Here is a 23,758-nt window from a genome sequence, read left to right as displayed (position 1 = left end):
AAGAGAACTATGTGTATGTATGAGTGGGAGATGGGGCGGGGGGAGAGGGAAAAGCAGACTCCCTGCTGAGCAGGGAGCCCTGGGGCTCTGTCCCAGGACCTGAGATCAGGACCTGAGCCAAGGCAGACGCTTAACTGACTGAGCCACACAGGCACGCCTCTACTTACTGTTTTTCTCATTAATATTTTATGGTGGACATTTTCCCATGCTAGTATTTTTCTATAAAAATATTTTAAGTTACTACATAGTAGTCTACTATATCACTACATCAAAATTAAAATTTATTTAATTTACTATTCTTGGACATTTAAGATATCTCTGCCTTCCCCTACACACATTTTTTTTTTTGCTGTTAACAATAATACTGTGTTGAACCTTCTCATATTTAAATCTTTATCCACATCTATAGTTATTTCCTTAGCATAATTCCTAAAAATAGAACTAGTAGATTAAAAGGATACACACTGTAAGTTCTTGGTACATGGAGCCAAATTAATGTTCAGAAGGGTTATGCTAATTTCCGCTCTTGTTAACAATATATGAGAATGCTGTTTTACTATACTCTAGACAACATTGACTATCATCATTTTTTTTTCCTCTGTTGATTTTTAGTTTGATTCTATTGTGTCAGAAAAATACACTTTCTATTACTTTAATCCTTTTAAATTTATTGAGGTCTGTTTTATAAGCCAGAATATTGTCTGTCTTGGTCAGTGTCTCATGCACACTTGAAAAGAATGTGTATTCTGCTATTTTTAGGTAGAGTGTTTTGTGTCAATTAGGTCCAGTAGGTTGATAATGTTGTTGAAATCTTCTGTATCTTTTGCTGACTTTCTATTGCCTTATTCTATCAATTACTAAGAGAAAAATGTTAAATTCTCCCACATTTGTCTTGATGCATTTGTCTATTTTTCCTTTCTATCAGCTTTTGCTTTCCGTGTTTTCAAGCTCTGTTATTAGGGGCTTTGTTTCAAGCTCTGTTATTATATTTGGCCTTGTTATATCTTCTCAAAGAATTGACCTACTTGTAATAAAGTAATGTTTATCTTTTTTTTCCATTTTATTGATAAATACTTAACATACATCACTGTATAGATTTGAGTGGTCAAATTTAGCATACATATATTATAAAATGATTACCATGAGAGGTTTAGTTAATATTCATTATCTCATATGGATAAAATAGTAAGAAAGGAAAAAAAAAACCTATGTCTTTGTGATGAGTACTTTCAGAATATACTCTCTAACAACTTTCCTTTATATCATAGAGCAGTGTTAACTGTAGTTACCGTGATGTACATTACATCCCCTCTATATCTATATAGGTATCTATATCTATATCTATCTACCTATCTATATATATAGTTAGACTGGTAAATAGAACAGAGCCACATACTTGATTTTGGGTGTATTTTAGTCTGTTAGAAGAAACTGTATCCTAAAATTTTAAAGAAAGAAAATCTTATATATATACAAAAATAGGGGTAAACACGATGAAGGGATAGAATATGACTATAAAGATGAAAATTTAAAAAGATTCTAAAAAGGCAATTGGTAAGATAAGAAGTTGGTTGATAAAAGAAAAAAGAGAAGAGAATGTAATCAGGCTGGAGACTAGAATAAAGCCATATGCTAGATTTAGGGGATATTTTGATCTGTTAGAAGGAACTGTATCACAAAATTTTAAAGGAAGAAAAACTTATATGTATACAGAAAATAAGGTTAAATACAATGATGGGATAGAATGTGACTGTAACAGTGAAAATTAAAAAATATTTTTAAAGGGTATTGATAAGATAAAATAGTTAAAATAGGTTAATATAAGAAAGAGGAAAAATTAAAAAATAGAATAAGAAAAAATAAAATAAAAAAAAATTAACTTTGCAAGACTAAAGAATCATGGGAAAAAGCCATGAATTCTATGAGTTGCTTTCCCCTGCTCTGGAGTTCCACATCTTGTTGATCAGTAAACTTGGTCTTGGCTGGATGTTCTTGCTGATCTTCTGGGGGAGTGACTTGTTGAAGTGATTCTCAAATGTCTTTGCCCAAGGTGGAATTGCACTGCCCTTGCCAGGGGCTGGGCTAAGTCATCTGCTCGGGTTTGCTCTTGGGAGCTTTTGATCCCTGAACGCTTTCTGTACTGCTTTGGAGGAAGGGAATGAAGATGGCGGCCACCCAGTCTCCAGCCTGGAGGAGCTGAGAGCTCAGGGCCCCGCTCCTCAGTGTGCCCTCGGAGAAAAGTGGTCAATCCCTCCCATCTCCCTGGTCTCCGGCCACACTCTGAGATCACCCGGCCCCTGACCAAGTGTTTCTGTCTCTCACGTGTGGCCCCGTTTGGAGTCTCCAAACCCAGCAGGTTCCTGCCATTCATTCCTTCACCATTCCCTGTGGGGGAGGAAGGTGAGTCTCCCTGATTCTGCCACTTGTAGGGTCTCTGCTCGAAGAACAGTGGCTTGACTGTGCTGCAGATCACAGTTTAAGGTAACCCCCAGCCGAGAGCTCACTCCTCAGCTCTCTCAGTCTCTGTAGCCAGCTTCCCTGCCCCCATACCTGCAAGCTCTGCCACACTCAGACACCCCCGCTCTTTCTGTGACTCTGAGGGACCTGAGACCTCACTGTCTAGATGGGGACTCCCCCCCATTACCCCGCTTAGCCTCTGGAGCGATGTGCCCCATTGGAGCAGACTTCTAAAGGTTCTGGTTTTGTGCTCTGCTACTCATAAGTTAAGTAGAGGAAAGCTACTCATAGCTTGCTGAGAGCTGTCCCTACCCCTGAGTCTCTCTTCCTGTATGTCACTTCAGATTCACTTCTCCACACGTCCTATATTCCAGTGGTCAATTTTCTGTTCCTAGAATTGCTACTCTTCTTCTCTTTGATCTCCTGTTGAGTTTGCAGGTGTTCGGAATGCTTTGAGAACTATCTAGCTGAACTCCTGAGACCTGAATGATACTTAGGTCTCCTCCTCCACCATCTTACTCCTCTGCTCCCACTTTTTTCATATAATTCTTGACGCAGTTGGATTCAGTTTATTGTCTTGAATTTTTACCTATTTCTTCTGTTCTTCCATCTATCCTTTCTTCTTTCCTTTTTTTTTTTTTTTTTTTTTTTTGCCTTCTTTTGGATTGATTCAGTACTTCTTAGAGTTCTCTTTATCTCTGCTCTTGGCTTTTTAGCTATACCTCTTTGTTTTATTATTATTATGATTATTATGAAAAATTTATTTATTTTAGAGAGAGAGAGAGCACATGTGGGAGGGGTAGAGAGAGAGAGAGGGAGAGAGGCTCTCAAGCAGACTCTGTGCTGAGCACAGAGTTTGATGTGGGACTCAATCTCACAACCCTAAGATCATGACCTGAGCTGATACCAAGAGTCAAATACTTAACCAAATGTGCCACCCAGGTGTTCCTGTTTTATTATTATTCTTTAGTGATTACTCTAGGGTATAAAATATACATCTTTAACTTGTCACAGTCTGGTACACATGGTGTGAGAACCATACAACAGTATACTTCCATTTCTGTCTCCCATCCTAGATGTTATTGTTACCATGCATTTAATGTCTACATATGTTATAAACTCCATAATACCTTGGAGTTTTTTTGCTTTAGATCAAGGGTTGGTAAACTTCTTGTGAAAAGAGCCAGAATGTAAATATTTTAGATTTTGAGGACCATACAGTCTCTATTGCAACTGCCTACCCCTGCCATAGTAACACAATAACAATGCAAATAGTAAATAAGTGATGAACACGACCATTTCAGGCAGGATTTGACCTGTGAGCTCTAGTTTGTGAACCCTGCTTTAAGTAATAAAAAATTATATATTAAAAAACAAGACTTTTTAAAAAAGATTTATTTATTTGAGAGAGAGAGAGCATATGAGCAGAAGGAGGGGCAGAAGGAGAGGGAGAAAGAATCCTTAAGCAGACTCCCTACCAAGCAAGGAGCCCAACATGGGGCTTGATCCCAGGACCCCAAGATCATGACCTGAGCAGATATCAAGAGTCAGCCACTCAACTGGCTAAGCTACCCAGGTGAACCAAAGAACAAGATATTTTTAAATATTAACCCACATGTCACCATATCTCTCACTCTTCTCCCTCCCATCTTTTTGAGATCTCTCAGCCAACACACAAGAAGAGTGGAAGAATCAGTTGCCGCCACTCCACGCACTCACCTGTGAATAAAGGCTTTCAGCTTTGGGCCTGGGCTTCTGTGGAGGTCAAGATTACCTGTGGGTTTCAGAGTGCTTTTGGCTACAGGTGTTGCCTTTCTGCCGTTACTTCCTTCCCTCTTCATCTTCTTCCTGCTTTGGAAGGCCCAATGACAGGCTCATGGGTGAATCACTTTGTGTTCCCAGGCCTGGAACTGGACAGCTACACTACTTCCTAGGATTCTAGGCTTGTACCTCTGTCTTCTACATTCCAAAATTCTAAGAAATAAGTTTGGTGGTATTTGGCTTGCTTAAAATCATATAAACTGAAGTTTACTCATTCTAGTCTATTTATGGAATAGTTTTTTTTTTTTTTTTTTTAGCCAAGAACCTTAAATTAATCAATTACTTATTTATTTATCAATATGTTCCTTTAGTCACCACATAGTACACCATTAGTTTTTAATGTAATGTTCAATGATTCATTAGTTGCAGGTAACATCCCGTGCTCATCATAACATGTGCCCTCCTTAATACCCTCTGGTTACCTCATGGAACACAGTTTTTGAAGTCACAATTAGGCCACCGAGGTGGGTAAATTGGCCAAGCGTCTTCCTTCAGCTCAGGTCATGATCCCAGGGTCCTGGGACCCCCTGCTCAGTGGGGGGTCTGCTTCTCCCTCTGTCCCTCCCCTCTGTTTGTGAACCCATGAGTGCTCTCTCTTTCTCTCAAGAATAAATGAATAAAATCTTAACAAATAAAGTGAGGATTGACGTGTCTCTAGGACAGTTCTGTTTCACACGTGTTGTCTGAATGTAATTATTAATCCCATCCCCATTCACTCACAGAAAGTCTTACTAGATGAAAAGGTATATGGTCATATGAAGCTAAGAGACCTTAAATCCAGTTTTGCTACAACTTAATCTGTTTTCTCATCTGTTAAGTGAGTCTAACAACAATTCTCATAAAAGTTATGAAGGCAGATGAAAGATGAAAAGGAAGTGTTTTGAACTTGCTAGAAGAAAGTCACTCTAATAAGGTTTATATTCTTATTATAATTTTTATTATACCTAATGGCTGTAACAGATGTCCTCTGACTTAGGCACTAGCTAAAACTTTACACTGGGTTCATAATTTTGTACATTTAATTATATATTCTTATGAATTTATATATTTTTTGAGATGCCTTCTCTTTTTATGAAGATCTTAGATTGTCTTTACCTCTCTCTCACTTTTTCCTCCCTAAACTCCCTACCTCCCAATCTCTCTCAATCTCTCCTCAAAAAGCAGTGGATGGCTTTGTGATGTGGGTGTTGGGGTATCTATTGGGGGGCCATGTTTGGACAACAGGATGGGCTCCAGTGGCTCTCCACTGTCTAGACTAGGGGTTGGCAAATTTTTCTGTGAAGAGCCAGAGAGTAACTATCTTAGACTTTGCAGGCCACATGGCTTCTGTTGCAACTACTCATCTCTGACTTTGTAGTACAAAAGCAACCATAGATAATAGAAAACAAGGGAGGGTGTTTGTGTTTCAATAAAGCTTTATTTATAAAAAGGCCCTTGGGTCATAGTTTGCTGGTCCTGTATTCTAGAGGACTGTTAGAGGGCCCTGGTTTAACCTGGGCTCTCTCATCTCAAAAAGCCATTCTAAACCAGGTGTAGGAGACATGTTAACCCTTAAAGGAGGTCTCAGGGATTCTTTCTTCGAGGGCTAAATAACAACTCCTTTCCCTTCCCTCTTTTGATAGAATGGAGTTTTCTTAGGATGATGATAGATCAGTGTAGGTTTATTCATGATCAGACAATTAAGGAGATTAAGATCTTAAGTATTGACCCGTCAACTAACAGTTACCGGGAAAAATTAAATCTAAGTGACTAGTTTATAAGGCCATGCCAAACACTTGCAGTGGGCAGAGAACCCCACTGCACAGATCTCTTTTCACTTACCCTTTTGACTTTCCTACTGCTGTCCACCTCATTTCCATATTTACCTCCTTTGGGGAAAAAAGAAAAAGTTCTTTGTTTTTATGTGGGCGAGTTCTCCTGCAAGAGCCACTCAAGGGAGGTGGGAGGGTGGTTTCAGAGATCCAGTAATTGGAGGTAAATATTGCCGCTCTGCAAGAATGAGGCGGTGTTGACAGCATAGTTTAGCTCAAACAAGGTTCCCTCTGCTCCTTGTTATGGTGCTGACTTTAGGATGGTTTTGCCAGTCAATGCACGGGTCTCCTGAGACAATGGCTGCAATGGAGTCTCATTGTTGGTTTCATTGTTGCATCCAGTGTCTCTGACAAGGTGGTGATTAGGGCAGAGTAAATGGGCCCTTATGTCCACCAGTCTCAGAGGGCTGAAGGGTCAGCGAGCACTCATTGATTCCATTGTAATACAGCCATGGATCTTCTTTATAGGCTCTGAGTTTCTATCATGGGGTCCTGCTGAGGGCTTTAGCAAGAGACACCCATTGGCAGGAGGACCTCTGAGAGCAGCTCTTCTTGGAGGCTTCCTCGTTTCTGGCTGTGATTGAGCAATTCTGAGTTACTGAAAGCAGTAAATTTGCAGTTACCAATTTATGTGTATGTTAGGAGCCAAAAGCTTCTAGTAAGTCAGTTGTTTGGAACTTGGAACATACTCTCGTGAAACAATGTCGTGTGTCGTCATCAGGTGGATGCTTCCTTATACCTGTGTAACCCATAGTGAACTGGTCTATTTATACTGAAAAACCTGACCAGTGTGGTACAGAGAGCACTGGCGGGGCGGACAGCAGATATTGGTGGGATCATGCCTCCCCACAACTGCCAGGAGCACCAGAAGCTCCCTACCTTCTCGACCCCTCCACCCTCGCAGAGACTTGCTGTGGGTTTCAAGGCCTGAGAAGCCCAGTGGGCAGGAGGAGGAAGGGCTGGCTCTTGGCCCCAGGGCAGCGGCTGGGGGCAGCTGTAGATGAGACAGTGATCTTGCCTGGGAACCACGAGGCCTCATCTAGGTCCCAGCTGACTCTTTTACATTACTAAATACAATGATGTTTGTTGTTTCTTTTAATCCAGTAGTAATTAGAATTCATTTTAGAAAACTTAGAACGTGTAAGTAAGCAGAAGGAAGCACATTTAAATATTCCTATTGTCACTGATCTGGTAGACAGACTTCAAGAGTTTCTCTATAAATGTGTATATACATATATATTCTTATGCTTCACATAACATCTATAGCCTGTTCTTCATTTAATAATGTGAACATGTGGGATGCCTGGGTGGCTCAGTTGGTTAAGCAGCTGCCTTCGGCTCGGGTCATGATCCCAGCATCCTGGGATTGAGTCCCACATCGGGCTCCTTGCTCAGCAGGGAGCCTGCTTCTCCCTCTGCCTCTGCCTGCCATTCTGTCTACCTGTGCTCGCTCTCTCCCCCACCCCCGATAAATAAGTAAAATCTTAAAAAAAAAATAATGTGAACATTTTTCATATCATTAAATATTTTCCTACAGCATTTCAAAATGCCTGGATATATACCATAATGTATTTAACCAACCTTCTACTATTGGACTATTAGGCTTTTCTATCAAAAATCACCCTGTGATGAAGCCCTCAGACTTGTGATCAGCATATAGATCTACAAATTTTTCTTTTGGATAGTTCTAAAAGGGGACAAAGCATGTGCATGAGTTAAGACATTTAATAACTTATTTTCAAAGTACCTTCTGTCCCCTCTACCTTACCAACACTTGATATTAAAAAAATTTAGAGGGTGTGTGCTGTGGTGAGTGCTGTGAAGTGTGTAAACCTGACGATTCACAGACCTGTACCCCTGGGGCTAAAGATACATTATATGTTTATAAAAAAATAAAAAAAAATTAGAGGGGTGCCTTGGTGGCTCAGTGGGTTAAAGCCTCTGCCTTCAGCTCAGGTCATGATCTCAGGGTTCTGGGATCGAGTCCCGCATCAGGCTCTCTGCTCATCAGGGAGCCTGTTTCCCTCTCTCTCTCTCTCTGCCTCTCTGCCTACTTGTGATCTGTCAAATAAATAAATAAAATCTTTAAAAAAATTTAGAGACTCTTCGCTAAAATGATAAACAGAACATGGTAGTAGGTTTGGTCACATTTTTCTTTTTCTTTCTTTCTTTCTTTTTTTTTTTGAGTACTGGTGAGCTTGTACATGGTTACATGTTTACAAGCCCTTTTGTGAATCGACTGCTTTTCTTCTTTAAATCACAATACTGGTGTCTTTGGACTGTCACAGCCCTTTGGAACAGAAGTGAATGGATCCAGGGTTATTACCCTTTGAAATGTAAACACACACAAACCTTCCCAGGGTAATTAATTCTGTCTCTACCTCCCAAGTCTTGTCTTCACTCTCTCATCCTCTGACCCAGGCTGCCCTCAAGTCTAGAATCGCCAACACATTTGTGTGGTTTCCTGTCACTCCCAGTGGGGACCCCGTGCGGTGAGGTTTCCTTGCCTGTTCGGAGCTGTGAGCTTTTACAGTGATAGGAATGGAGACTGAAATTGGATCAGTAAGACAACTGGGACTCCCGGAAGGCCTTAAAACCAGGAAATATCCATCTTTTAAGAGCAGACATTTGGGTTGTTTCCAGCTGTTGGCTGTAGCAAATAAACCTGCTAGAAATGCTGAGGTATTTGGAGGGCATGGGCACCGTTTGTCTTGGGTGTTTATCTAGGAGTGGAACTGTGGGTCTGAGCGCAGGCGTAGATAAGATTTAACAGTTTTCCAAAAATCCCCAATGTATACTCCAACCAAGCAGTGGATGAGAGTTCCAGGTATTTTAAGTTTCCACTGACTTTTGATATTTTCAGACTTCTAACGTTAAAGTTATCCTGGAAGGCTTCATATTTCTTTTAATAAACTAGTGTGGTGCCACATATAATTTGTATTTTCACTTTGTCCATTTTCACTTAGTTTAGTTTTAACATAGATCTTTTAATCGCTCTAATCTATAGACACTGCATTTTTTAGAAACACCCTACTTTCTAAGATTTTATGCAAAACTTTCTAATAAAAAAATTCTTGGCATATTTCCTTTACGATTAATTTGCTCCCTTCTATGTACTATCTATAAACAAAGACTGACTTGGGCTCATAGCCTGGCCATACAGCTTATTAGCTGTGTGCCCTTGGGCACGTTACTTACCTCTGAGCTTTGGGTTCCCCACCTATTGAGTAGGAATGACAAAATCCACCTCTTAGGATTGGTGGGATGGTAAACGAGAGAGCATAGGTAAAGTGTCTAGCATGTAATACACACTCAGTAAATATTAGTTTCCTTCTGTGCTGGAGGCAAAGATATCAGGTGCCTCTTTAGTGTTTTTGCCTCATTCGTTCAGAAAGCTATTAAAAATAGGTATTGCCTTACTTATCTGCTAACTATACCTAGCTGGTTGGCAAGAAACCCAAACCATTTGAGTACTGCCTTGATTTCATTTTGCTATTGGTTTGCCCTGTGCACCAGATGAATCTAAACACCCTGTATGGGGGTGTTTAACCCCCATATAGGATGTTAAACCTCTGCCTTCGGCTCAGGTCATGATCTCAGGGTCCAGGGATCGAGGCCCATGTCGGCTCTGCTCAGTAGGAGGCCTGCTTTCCCCCCAGCCCCGCTGTCTACTTGTGATCTCTCTCTCCGTCAAATAAATAAATAAAATCTTAAAAAAAAAAAACAAAAACAAAAAACCTGTATGACCTTCCTGATCTTGCTGCAGGACAGAAATATAACATAACTCAATATAAAATGTGATCCTCTGGTGCTCAGAGCATCATCAGACAAAATGGTGGTCTTGCGGTTGTGATTTTGAGAGACAGGCAGATTTGTCAGTTAGAATTCTGTCTCTCTTTCACACTCTCTCTTTTTCTATTTTGCCACACGTTGTGCACATTCCTTCAGACCCTGACATTTACCTCTGTCTTCTAGATGGCTGGCCTGCTGGCTCCCCAGTTTTGTTAGAACTTTGCTAAGTAGCTTGGAAGAGGGGACCCCTTTTGTATTCTGGAGCCAACTTCATGCGAACTGGATGGGAATCCATCTCTGCCACCAGGTGAAGGTGTTAGCATCCAGTCCACTTGATCCTGATCCTATTTATTGATGCAAACACTTTGAAAATGGACGGCTAAACAACAGAGGATGAAAAATTCAGGATGCTCAAAAATCCTAATGATTACAAAAAAAAAAAAAAGGCAGCTTGTGCTTACAGTAGGTGCCTTGAAAATCCTCAGCACTTCCTTCTTGTCTTTGCTACCTCCCTCCCACCAGTGGGCACACACAGGCTGAGAGGGACTGGCATCAACAAGGTACTGACTCGCTTAATAAGGAGAAGTCATTGTCCATCAAGTGTTCAAAAACAGACTCAACAGGGAAAAAAGAATACTTTTTCTTCCCAAGATTAAGCACAGTGCCATTTGGAACAAGGAATCTCAGTGGAGAGTAGGACTTAACTTTCTTTTTGGAGGCTGTCTAGGAACATCCAGTACTGTGAATGAAGCCCACTGAACAGTCTGAATAAGGCATATCCTCTCAGTCTCTTTGGAAGGCATTCCTGGTCTCTGTGTCATGGCTGTCATCGGGGTTTCTAACCCTCCCCTTTCCTTTGAGCTACAGGGCCAGGTCTCTAAATGGCCCCAAGCCAATGCTTCTTGGGGTGTTCATTAAACTTTCCAAAGTGAATTAATCATCTTATTTCCCTTGCTGGTTTTTCTCCTTGTTCCTCTTGTTTCTGTTAATGGTACCATTGTTTTCTCAGGCCACTCTTTCCACACTGCTCAAAAAAGGTGTGACATATTGCTTTAAGCGAAGTGCTTGCATATCAGTAACTGCCCATGAATTCCCAATATCCACTCGTTTCTTCTTTCACAGTAATAGGATTTTCATCTGAGTTGTCCAGGATCAAGACTCTATTTCTTTTAGATTTTCATTTTGATTCCTTTGCCCCTGGGTGTGGCCAAAGGGCTGTGCAACTTCTAGGTCATGTTCTTAAAGGAAAGGAGTGTGATTCCATCTACCCCTTTCTCCATCCTGCTGTGAAGACCCTGGAGGAAACAGAGCAACACATCTGGGAGAACACCAATAAGGGAAACACTATAAGAATGCCAGAGTGACTGGAAAGGAAGAACCTTGCTGTAGACACATGAGGCTGCCGTATAAGCCTTGGGTTCTCACGTGTGTGCACTATTACAGGAGCGAGAGAGCGATGTCTACTTTAACTCCTAATTATTTTTGGTCTCTGTTAGAACACTTGACACTTATTCCCATGAAAACAGCCTCCTGAGAGGCCCAGTGGCCCCCAAGTTCTGCTTTGGAGTTGAGTCTGCTTGTAAGATTGGGCTCTGATTTGAAGGCAGAATTTGGATGCCAACAATAACAGCAGCTAGAGGAGTTGTGATGACCACTCCTACCATATTAGTTGGAAATACAGAAGCTCAATATCTCCACATCATGTTTACTTCTCTTCTTGTCTTCTACAGTAGCCCAGATTGTCACACACTGAATCTTGCCTCTTCTGACTGCAAATGTCTCTCGCATTACCCTCTCCTTCTTGTCTCCAGATCCTCAGGGCTTCGGGTCCAGGTGACATTACAGCTTCCTAGAACCTCTCTCTACTTTCTATTCTCCTATCCTTTCTACATTTAATATCAGATTAGTCTTTGCAAAATAGTTATTCCAGTATCTTGATTCCCTCGTGGGGTTTTAGAGAATGATCCCTATTTTATTGATAACTTTATCTGACCTCATCTGCTGTCTCTTAAGTGAATTTTTCTCATCTACTGGGTTATTCATGCTGTCGTCAGAAACCGGTGAGTTCTCTTTCTTCATGTCTTTGCTCATAGGGCTTACTGACTGTGGTGACTCTCCCTCTCCAAAATTGACCCAGACCCCACAGCGAGAAGGCCAAGCCTGTGCCTGCTCACTCTAACCTCTGCGTAGTCTTAAGTTCCCACATCACCGGCCATGGGCCATTTAATTATTCTTGGTATGCTGTGTCTCCTACTAATTCCGCTAGTTCATAGAATCATTAGCATTTTGGGGTTGTCAATGATTCAGATGTGTTTTACCCCAGCTAGAATATACATTCAAATAGAGCTAATCCGATCCCCCTTCTTTTTTTTATTTTTTACCATGTGACCTCCCGCTACTACTGCTTTGATCATATTAGAACAAAAGTGAAAGTTAAACTCCACTGGGGCAACCACAGTATTTATGATGGGGTTCCTTGCACAGCACGTTTTACATCTTGGCTTTCAGGCAGTCTTCTTCACCCCTCCCCACCCCACCTGGTACCCTTTGAAGTAAATCACAACCCTCACTTCCTGTTTGGAGTTTGGGGGAGAGCAGTGATGTGAAAGCCCACTGTACATAAAGCAAGGAGGAGAGTGACCCAGCCCAGATCACTGGCTCCCAAGCTTTGCCCTTGAGGTGAATGAACAGATGACTGTCTATCCCGCGTGCCAGAAACAGAATCCCTCGGTCCTAAGAAGCCATCCAGGGAAAGCCACATAGGCAATCTGCATGACTCCGCTTTATGAGGGTGGATTTGTTTCTCTAGCAGAGCTTGGATAGACTCAGAGATGACTTCTGGTTCCAACACAATGCCAAGTGAGTCGTGGGTGCATAATAATGCTTGTTGGCTGTCCGACCACTGAATGAAAGACTCACCTTAACTTCAGCGGTGGGATGTAGCTCTGACCCCAGAGACAAAACCATCCGGAACTTTCTCCTTTCCTTGTCATAGTGCTTCCTAAAGCCTTTCTCCGATTTCTAGCTAGCCTGGTTTTCATTTCCTGACTACTTTCTGCTTCTACCTGTTTTGTTTTTTGTGCATTTGACTATAGTTACCATATGGTGGAGCAAGCTACTACTAAGGTGTCCTCAAGAATAATAAGGCTTTCTAGTGTGCTGTAGTTTTTATTATTATTATTACTGCTACTGCTACTATTATTATTACTTTTGCAAGAGGCAGTGGACTTCAAAGGTTTGGTCTAGCATCTAAAATGGGGTGGAGGTAAGGGGCGCCTGGGTGGCTCAGTTGGTTAAAATGGGGTGGAGGAGTGCCTGGGTGGCTCAGTTGGTTAAGCCACTGCCTTGGGCTCAGGTCATGATCTCATGGTCCTGGGATTGAGCCCTGCATTGTGCTCCCTGCTCAGCAGGGAGCCTGCTTCACTCTCTCTCTCTCTGCCTGCCTCTGCCTACTTGTGGTCTTTGTCTGTCAAATAAATAAATAAAATCTTAAAAAAAAAAGTAAAAGTGGGGTGGAATTGACGGGCACTCAGATGCTTTGGGCAATTGGAAAACTCTTTTAACCCAGCGTGATTTCAGCGGTGTGGTAAATTCTGTTTAGAAAAAGAACTTGGGTATCTTAGTAATGTAGCATTTATTTTGCTGACGGTAGCAGGTGTTTACTTTGAAGCTTAGCAGTAAGACCAGGTAAGGCTGAGTCATAATGTCAATTTTTTTTTTGACTACGGTAATTTCTTTTCAGTTGAAGGAGCTTCTCTGTCAGTGAAAAGAAAGTCACTGCTCTGCTGATTGTCTGACTGCGCAGAGAGCTGGGAACAGCAGGGGCTGGGAGTATGGTATGGAGCAGGTTGGGGTGTTGAGTGCGGTGCAGGGCCCACTATGGGGGCAGGGGAACAGCGTGCCAGCCCGCAGGGCCCCGGAAGCCCATGACTGGTTAAAGTTCCTGCAGGGCTGTCACCCTGATTTAAAGCTCCGAGAATATAATTTAGCAGGAGGTAGGTTGAGAGTGGATGGTGTCATTCTGGCCCTGAAAGGCCTTCATAAATCAGTGACAGTGGAGCTCAGCCAACTCCCTTCCAGCTGGTTTCCGGAGGCCCTCCTTCCCACTCTGCTCAGACAAGTGGAAAGAAGTGATTCTGGAGAGGGTAGGATATGCGCCTGCTCTCCCCCGAGCTGCCAGATCTGAGCCCTTGAGTTTCGCTAGAGCTGCAGGCTCTGTTCCCTGACAGTGAAACCTCTGGATCCTTGCTCTGGGGGTGGGGCTCCCAGTCTGGTCTTGGGAGGGATATGGCTTTGACGGTGGTGGTGAGGAGGGAGTCTTTCTGTCCCGTTGGATAAACACAATGGAGCTCCTGCTGAACAAGAATGGTTTGTTCCTTCCTTCTATCCTTTGTGCTTTGTTAACAGAACGTCCTGGCACATCTGGGCTCCAGCGTGCTGCCAAAAGCTTAGCTCTGTCCTTGCACAAGACTGGGGGACACTGTCAGAAAGTCGGCTAAAGGCAGATGGAGGAGCGAAGATCCTGCCAAGATCCCCGGGATGTTTTTAGTTTTAAAGTCTGAACTCATTCCCCGCAGCCGTCCACCCACCTCCACACCAGTCCACCAACACTTCCCTTTATCTAGGGTGGAGACCTGGGGTTCGGGGTGTCTCTTATGCCCCTTTGTAAAGTGAGAACACCCAGCGGTGGACACCAGCTGCCACATTATTTCTCTTTGACCTCTTCAGTTCTATTTTAGGGAAGAACCAAGAGTCACTCTGAGGTCAGTTGCAGTCAACTTTGCCCCTCAACCTCGCTCACCTGTCCTGTTAAGCAAGTAGGCACAATGTCATCTCATCATCTGCGTCTCTGTTGGCAAAAAGCACAGTGGGAAGTCTGCCCTGTACTCAGTCCCCAGAACTGAGGAGTAAGATTCAGATGTCTCTCCGCACCTCGGCCAATTTGCTCAATTCTCTCCCATGGAAGGCCAAATTCCTTTTACAAACCATGAAAGGTGATTTACTGGATGGCAGCTGGCGGAGCCTAGGCTTCCTGAGCTTGCCCTTCTCTCTGCGGGCTGCTCAGCCCGGGGAGCGAGGGAATATTTTCACCGTCTAGGGGCAAAATGTCTGCTTCTGGGAGGGGAGTGTCTGGGGCTCCCTCTTTCCCATGGCCAGAAGTGAAGTGCCTTAACTTTGGGACTCCCAAATGCTTTGTTGCTGGTTGGCTTGTTTGCTCCTCGGGATACAATAAGAAGGAGCAATGGACAGACGGAGCACCTGGAGATACTATCATTGCACCATGCGGGAGGGCAGAATTATGCGTTCCTTAAGGAAGCTCGGTGTCCCTCTTGCTTTCTGTCTCCAGACCCTGGCTCTGTTGCTTGCTGGCTCTGTGACGTCATACAAATGACTTTACGTCTCTGTGCCCCATTTCCCACAGCTGGTGGAAATAATTAATAAAACCGAACAACTTAATCGAAATTGGTTAACAAACTAATTAATAAAAGTAGTACCACCCCAGTAATGAGGCTGTGAAGACGAAGCTCCCGGAGTAGGGCTGGGCACAGGAAGGGCTCCGGCGCGTCCGCATCTGCGGGGCCTCTGCTGGCTTCTGTCCCCGTGCTTCCTCGTGCTTCCTCTCAGCCGAGCGCTCGCTTCTCGGGTTTTCTTCAGGGTTTGACTTTAGGCCCGGGGGCGACATGCTCCCGGCCTCTGAGGTCGCTGAAGCTGAACGGTCGCGTGCATCTTAGGGGCAGTTCTCAGCATTCCTCGGGGAAGCGGGGCGCGGGGCGCTGCCCCCAGCGGGCCCCGGAAGGCCCAGCTCCGCCCCCCCACGCACTCCCCGCACCCTCCCGCATGGCCGCCACGCTCGGTCTCTTTGTGCGGCGTCCCCGCCGCGCGCGCTGCCGTCCGCACGCCCCGCGCGATCTCCAGGAACGGCCGGCAGGGGGCGCTCCGCAGCCGCGTCCGAGCCCCACGCGGGGCCCTGTGGCCGGCACCGGCCTCTCCCAAGGAGTCCCCAGGCCGGTACCTGTGGGTCTTGACCTTGGGAAGCCAGGAGCCGACCTTGGCGCGGAGATGCGCGGCGCACGTATCCAAACAGGCGCGTGCGGGACAGAGAGCGGTCGGTAGTAGCGGGGTGAGCTCCGCAGTCAGACGTGCCCCGATGATGACCTTGCTTAGCTGTGTTACCAGGTGCCCGGCCGGACCTCCCCTACTGCAGTGTCTTTCTCTGTAAACAGGGAGAAGCCAACCGGCCGTCCTGGGGCTGCTGCAGGAATCCCTGTGTGGCTAACAGAGATGTGAGCCACGGAGGCCTCTAGGGGAGACAAGGTGTCCTCACCCAGTGAACGGTGAGGCTGCTTCAGTCCCCCCGCCACACACACACTGTTCGCAGGATCCTTCTTCCTCCTGGCCCCACCACCTCCTCGTTCTCGCCCTTCAGCAGCATTTTCTTCGGCTGCTCTTCACCGTCTGTATCTGAGGCCTGGGACGGCTCATCCCACCGGTCCAGGGGGCCTGGAGGAGAGGAGGACCAAGCAGAGGGTTCCGAAGGCCAAGGGAAACCCTGCCCTATTTCCCTTCCCTTTTTAGGTACAGTCCACAAACCTCGCTGGGGTCCTACTCACTTTGGAAGGTAAAATGAACCACAAGCTGCTCGGCATACTCCAGGTGCCCTGCCAGGGATGTGGGATGTTGGCAAGAACAAAGCCCCAGAAGACCATTCTTTTTCTTTTCTTTCTTTCTTTCTTTTTTTTTTTTTTTTTTAAATTTTATTTATTTGACAGGGATCACAAGTAGGCAGAACAGCAGGCAGAGAGAGAGAGGAGGAAGCAGGCTCTTTGATGAGCAGAGAACCTGATGTGGGGCTCAAACCCAGGACCCTGGGATCATGACCTGAGCTGAAGGCAGAGGCTTTAACCCACTGAGCCACCCAGGCGCCCCCCAAAAGACCATTCTTTATGGCCCACCATCCCTGGGTACCTGAGCTGTTCCAGGGGACTGAGAGCCTGCTGGTGGTGGCAGTGGCCATGAGGGACACAGCCCCAATTGGGTCAGAAGAGGTCAGGCTTCTAAGGGTCACAGCTCAGCTTGGATTGGGGGTTGACCCAGGTGGTTTGGGGCCCGTGTGGAAGTCTCCACGCATCTTGTCCTCTGAAATCTCAGACGATGCTGGTGTGTTCTGCAGCTAGAGGGCTGGTATCCATGCTCTCTGTCCTCAGGGACCGATTTCCTTCCTTTCTGTCAGAAACTCTGGGTCTCTTAGTGGAGGGCTGAAAGTCCTGTGGGCAGAATGACAGACTTGTTTAGCCCTCAAAGTCCTGTGTCCCTGCGAACCCCTTCGTCCCAGGAGGGGTCAGCCTCTTCTTGGGACTTACAAGTAAGGCACTAATCTGAGGCGGGTGGGGCCGTCTCTTTACAGGGGGGCTCTGTAGCCCTAGGGGCACCAGGGAAGACAGGAAAAAAGAACTGCCATTTCCTCCCACGGCCAGAATTGACATTGGCCTTCCTCGGGCATTTCCCGCAACACCTCATGAATGGGGGATCCGGGCCAAGCCACTGTCTTCCAGATTTCAGCGGTGAGAGGGGTCCAAGGTGGACTCAGTCCAGGGGAAGACGCCTCGGAACGGCCTCCCACCTCCGTCCAGGAGCCCCCTGTGTGCCTCTCAGCCCTCAGGAGCAGGGAGGGCAGTGGAGCCTTGGCCACGGGGCCGAGACAGGCTGTGGCAAGCTCTGGGGAGAGCAGCTTGCGGACCTTTGCCTCTAATTGGCTTCCATCTCCCCACACAGCCATTTCCTCTGCCTGCGGCAGAACTCATAAAAAGCCAGGCTTTCGTCCATACCTTTGAAAAGTTCAAAGGAACCTACATATCCTAGGGAGATCTGGCAGCACCAGCACCTGGATCTGAGGGGACTGGGGACTTGGGGTGCCCCCCCACTCTGTACTGCTTGTCAGTGGCAGTGTCCTGTGCTCCAGGGGAGGGGGGCCCTAACTTACCAAGGGTAGCTCTGTTGTGTTTTACAGGATCACACTGTGCTCTTTAACCCTGCCCCCCATTTTGCTGGGGGAGCCCTCTTGCCTTGGAGCCGGTCAGGAAACATGTCAAGCCCATCCTAGAGCAAACGTGTGATAAAGCCACACTCAACGTTGGTGAGTCGGTCAGCCCCACTCTGGGCAGAGGCTGCCTCCACAGCTCTGCTCCCCTCGTGCTTCTGCGCTTCCCTGGGGACCCTCTGTCTTAGACACTGTCCTAGGCTTCAGCCCAACAGCTTCTAGGGAAAAACGAAACAGCTCCGTGCTCTCTATCCCAGTTGGGACCACTTACAAGGTGCTCAAGAAATGCTTGTCGAATGGATGCAGAAACTCTGCTTATGAGCAGGATGGGGCTGGCCTGGAAGGTAAAATTTTTATGTGTTTTCCTCCCCTGATGACCTTCACGCTTTCATTGCCCATCAAACCAGCTGGTCGATAAAGAAGATCAGCGTATTCAGTGGCGCTGATTCTATAGTGGAAGGCTGGCCAGCATCTTCTCCATTCCCTGAGTCCTTCTTTTGTCCCCCAGCCCTCGGCCTCAAGGATCCTCAAGGATCCAGTCACCTGAGGAGGGCTCGCTTTGCCCAAGACCCAGAGCCCGGGCCCTCTGGGTTTTCTTCCCCTTCAGTGTTTGGCTGAGCCCCTCCCGCCACAACATAATTTGGGACACATTGGGCTGGAATGTCTGCCTGTTGCTTCCCATCTACATCGTCTAGCCCATTTTGGGTGGAGGTGAGAATTGAGCCTGGCCCTTCCCCCAACACACACATATTCACACACACAAGCACACACACACACACACACAAATGTGCATACACACTCCTACACACAAACACACAGACATCTACAAACTCCCCCCCCCCCCCTGGTTGAGGAGTTGGGCTAAGAGAGAAGAGAGGGAACCTTTGTCTGCTGTTAATCACAACATTCTGTATAACCGTAGTTCGGTAGGATTTTTTTGATGTATCTCTGATTGAAATTGCTCTCCGTTCTACTGATAACAATAGTTTCATGCTATAAAAATAGATACACAGTTTTTATGGTTTGCAGCCTCTGAAGCACGGGTCATCTGCTCCAGGTTAGAAGAATTGACAGCAGCAGTACCCCCGAAGCTTTTCTTATGTTCTTAGTTTGCTTCTCAGACTCATCTGCTCAATCCCGCTCTGGCCGTGCTCAGCCCAGCCCCACCCAGGTTATGAATGTCAGTGCTGAGTTCTGCATTGATGAGGTTTGAATTCAGTTTTTCTGGCAACAGTCCTGACTGTAATGTGTTTTGTGCAACGAGTCACTAAGCTCAGCGTCTCCCCACAATGGGGGGTTCTGTGTGGGGCTGGCTCGCTCTCCCGCTCAGCCTCAATCGCTTGAGTGCTGCAAGCTTGGAATTACTGGGGCACTCGGCTTTTTGCTCCTTCAGCTGCGTGGCCAGAGCCGTTCCAGTCTTTCAGGACTCCTGGGATGAGGAAGGGAAAGATTTTAGTAAAACCTCCGACATATGTTTTGTCATTTGCAGTTGTCGCCCACCAGTGGGCTGTGACTGGCATAAAACAACAACAACAACAACAACACCCAAAATAAAATAGACATTGATTTTTCTTTGGGCTGATGAAAATGCAAAAGTTCCAAAATTGGACTATGACAAAGGTTGCACAGCTCTGGAAATATACTGAGAACTATTGAGCCATATACTTGAAATGGGTGAATTTTGTGGTATGTAAATCAGATCTCAATAAACCTCTCAATAAAATATTTAAAAAAAAAAAAACTTAGGAGTCCTAAAGAAATCCATCAAGCTGTATGATATTTGTGTACTTTGTTATGGCATGTTAGACCTCCATTAAAAATTAAATATTGGGGCACCTGTGTGGCTCAGTAGGTTAAAGCCTCTGCCTTCAGCTCAGGTCATGATCCCAGAGTCCTGGGATCGAGACCCCCATCGGGCTCTCTGCTCAGCAGGGAGCCTGCTTCCCCCTCTCTCTTTGCCTGCCTCTCTGCCTACTTGTGATCTCTCTCTGTCAAATAAATAAATAAATAAATAAATAAATAAATAAATAATCTTAAAAAAATTAAATATAAAAAAATGGCCTAGAGAATGTCTGGATCCCTCCCATGTAGCACGGGTATGCTTTGTTTTTGTGAAATGTATGGATAAATGTGTGTGTGTCTGTGCCGCGTGTGAACACTGGGTTCCCATAAAATGTGCTTCTCACTGTGGGTTGGTGCATAAAATGTTTAAAGCCTAAATGTTTGGTCTAGATCTGCCCAGTCAGAATAGGCATTCAACTATGGTCATTTATACCCTTCCTTCTCTTCCTTCGTTTCTTTTCTAGAAACCCTGATTGTGTCCATGTTGTCATTGACCTTCGAGTGTAGCCGGTTTCCGCAAGAGAGAGCAGATATTCTGCCTAGCTATAGAAGCCTTACTTCCTCCCTTCCATGCACACACACACACACACACACACACACGCTCACACACACTCACACACACTCAATTAAATCAAGCTGTCTTTTCCAGTTAAATAAACATTACACCCTTGAAAGGAAGAACAAATAGCGGGCCTATCCCCAAAGAAAATGTGCCTCTGGGCTTCTGGTTTTGAAGGCTTTGTAATGTTTACTTAACCCACGTTCTCTACTTGACTGCTTCTCTCTTTCATTTGGTTTTAAAGAGCATGGTTTAAATTAGCTATCTTTGTGCCTGTGACCCTGGGGAGGGGGTCGTCTTGACAGACATGTGGCTCCCGGACCCCTGCCTCCTTCAGAAGTTTGTATCCTGAACCTGGGGAGACAGAAGCGGGATTGTTGTGTAGGTGGGGTGAGCACGGGGATCTCAACCACTGACACCAAGACGTGTGTGTGGACTGCCGCTCCGTCCAGGTAAATGGAGTAAGTCACCAGGGACCCAGTGACCAAGTTGAAGATAACCTGGGGTCGGTTCTGTTTCACTGGGGATGGAAAGTCGTGTTTCTGTTGCTTTTGGACAATTCTGTTTCCTCTGGTTGTTTGCTCCTGGACACCTGTCATGGCTCTCGAGGGGCTGGCACAGACATGCAGGGTGGAAGGGCTGGGCTGAAGTGACAGGGATGACCCTACAGTCTGAGAAATCAGGGAATCTTTAGAATTTACTCTAGTTTTGTAAGTTGTGTGTTCAAATTCCATTTCAAGTTATAGAGCAAGACAATGATTAATTTGTGGCCACTTTACAACTGGTTTGGAATAGAGGGTGAGTCTGATTATGATTAGCTATGATTGGAAGGCCAGGTCAAATCTTTTAGCCATGTGGGATCCCAGATTCCCAGAGCAAGGGTGGATGTTTCATTATTTTTGCTTCTGATTTTCTGGCTCTCCCCGCCCCAGCAACCCCAAGGAGATGATCTATGGCAGACGGCAGCTGGTAGAAGGTCAGCAGTCGATGGCCAGTGGTGGATGCTGGTGGTTAGGTCCCAGATCTTGGAGTCTATCTACCCACTGAGAATCTGGTTCTGCCTCTTACTTGCAGCGTGGTCTTGTGGTTCGGTTGCTATATCAGCAAAATTATAGCACTTCAGGATTTCATTTTTATTGTGGTAAAATAAACATAAACTTTACCACATTAATTATTTTCAAGAGTACTGTTAAATCCATTCACATTTTTGGGTGACCATCACCAGCATCCGTCTCCAGAACTCTTTTCATCTTTCCAGACTGACACCCTTTCCCCATTAAACAATGACTCCCCATTCCCCTCTCCCCTCCCAGGCCCTGGAAACCACTATTCTACTTTCTATCTCTGTGGATTTGACTGCCCTGGGGACCTCATACAAGTGGAATCATACAATATTTGTGTTTTTGTGACTGACTTGTTTCACTTAGCATAGTGTCCTCAAAGTTCATCCATGTTTGTAGCCCGCGTCAGAATTCCCTTCCGTTCAAGCCCAGACAATGTGCCGTGTATGTATATGTGTTGCTTGTCTGTTCATCAATCAGTGGACACTTGGGTTCTTTCCACCTTTGGTTACAGTCAGTAGTGCTGCTGCGAACATGAAGGTACAAATATCTGTACAAGTCCCTGCTTTCAGTCCATTTGCGTGTCCACCCAGGAATGGAATTCCTAGGTCCTATGGTAATTCTATTTTTAATTTTTTTGAGAAATCCTGATACTGTTTTCCACAGTGACCGCACCATTTCACATTCCTACCATCAGTACGTAAGCGTTCCACTTTCTCAGTGTCCTCACTAACACTTGTTCCGTTCTGTTAAAAATGCTTTTTTTAAATAATAACCCTCCAGGATTTTATTTTGGGGGTTAGACGACAGAACATATGACAAGAACCTAGCATAGTGTGTGGTTCAGCAAGTGATAGCTGCCTTTGGTACCTCAGGTTTTAGATCTTTCTGTAGAAGTAGAGTAAGTGGTAACTTTCTCAGAAGCCACCAGAATGCCTTCTTGTCATGTCTCAGATCATTGGCGCTGGAACACCAAGGGTGTGTGTTTGGACAGGAATAACTGATTCAGCTCTAGTCTGGAAAGGCCCTGTATGGCTTGGGGTCATGTCAAGCTTTGAGATTCTTGAGAGGAACAACATGGCTTTAAGGATACCCCAGGATGGAGAGTTCTTTCTGTGTAACCCCTTAGAATCTTTTCTTGCCTGGGTTCCCACCACCTTGCTGGTTTCACTACCTGGTGTAGTAGACCCAAGCTCTGTGTAGACAGAGGAGCATTGAGAATATCTTGTTATGTCCCACAGACTCTTCTGGGGAAAAAATACAGTAATTAACACCAAGTTTTTTTTTTTTTTGAATTCTTATGGAAATGTTGGAAAACAACCTTATTAACACTTGATCATTTATCCAGTAAGAGAATATTTGAAATGAAAAAATTAAAAAAATAAAGAGATTATTTGAAATGGGACAGCTTGCAAGATGAAAAATGACCTTTATTTTCTAGAATAAGGCTGCATATCAGATAAAAGGACAAAGCAAACATGATTTTAGGAAGGAAGACAGCTGACTCGAGTAGCATTCATTCCATGATGGTAACATTCCAAAAGAGGTAGGAGACATGCTCTGACTATACACTATTTCTCAGACAGACACAGGGCTCTGTCCTCTCCTCCTTCAGCAAAAGACGGCAGATTTCTGTACCACGTTGAGAGTATGGGTTCATACTCTCAGGTGAAGAGAAAGCCAGAGAAGTGATTTTTGGATCAGAAAACTAGGAAGAATCCAGTCATGTTGCAACAAAACAAAACAAAAAACGAAAAGGAAAAGGACAGGAACTTTTTTTGGTCTGCAGTTTTGCTCAAAAAATTCAGTTTTTTTTTTTCTTTTACAAGGCAAGTTTTTAATAGTCATGTTTCCATCAGCTCCATAGTTCCTTACTCCTCACTTAAAAAAAAAAAAGACCCAAATGTAAATAATTTTAATTTAAATTTTGATTCTCCTTAAAATAACTCATTGGCATATACTTGTTTATTATATATCATATCTATGTGTCCACGTATCTACCTGTATCTATCTATTGCAAACACACAGTTTCGTAGGGTGGTAGCTTATAAAATTTCCGTGGTCTTTTTCAAGGAAAATATATAAATAATCTTACTTTGCAGAATTTTCCAGAAACACAACTGTGCTAACCCTTCCCAGGTTCTGGCTGAAGCCTGAGTTTCGTTGGCTTCCTGGAAATCTGCCTGCAGGCATATGTGATCCCCTGTGAGGTCTCCCCGCTTTAGAAGCTCCCTGAAGGGCACTCCATCATCTGAGGCTTCGCCAGGTCCTGCTGGCGCTCCAGTGGAGAGGAAGCGCCCGTCAGGGAAACCGGTGCTGGAGCTTGATCTTGGCTCCAAAGCCGCGGACCCTCCCCATCTGTAAAGGCCTACTCAAA

This window comes from Mustela putorius, unplaced genomic scaffold (genome assembly GCF_011764305.1).
Source record: "Mustela putorius furo isolate JIRA1106 unplaced genomic scaffold, ASM1176430v1.1 tig00001033_pilon_pilon_pilon, whole genome shotgun sequence".
In the NCBI taxonomy this organism is placed as follows: Eukaryota; Metazoa; Chordata; class Mammalia; order Carnivora; family Mustelidae; genus Mustela; species Mustela putorius.
Note: the sequence above shows the minus strand (reverse complement) of the source record.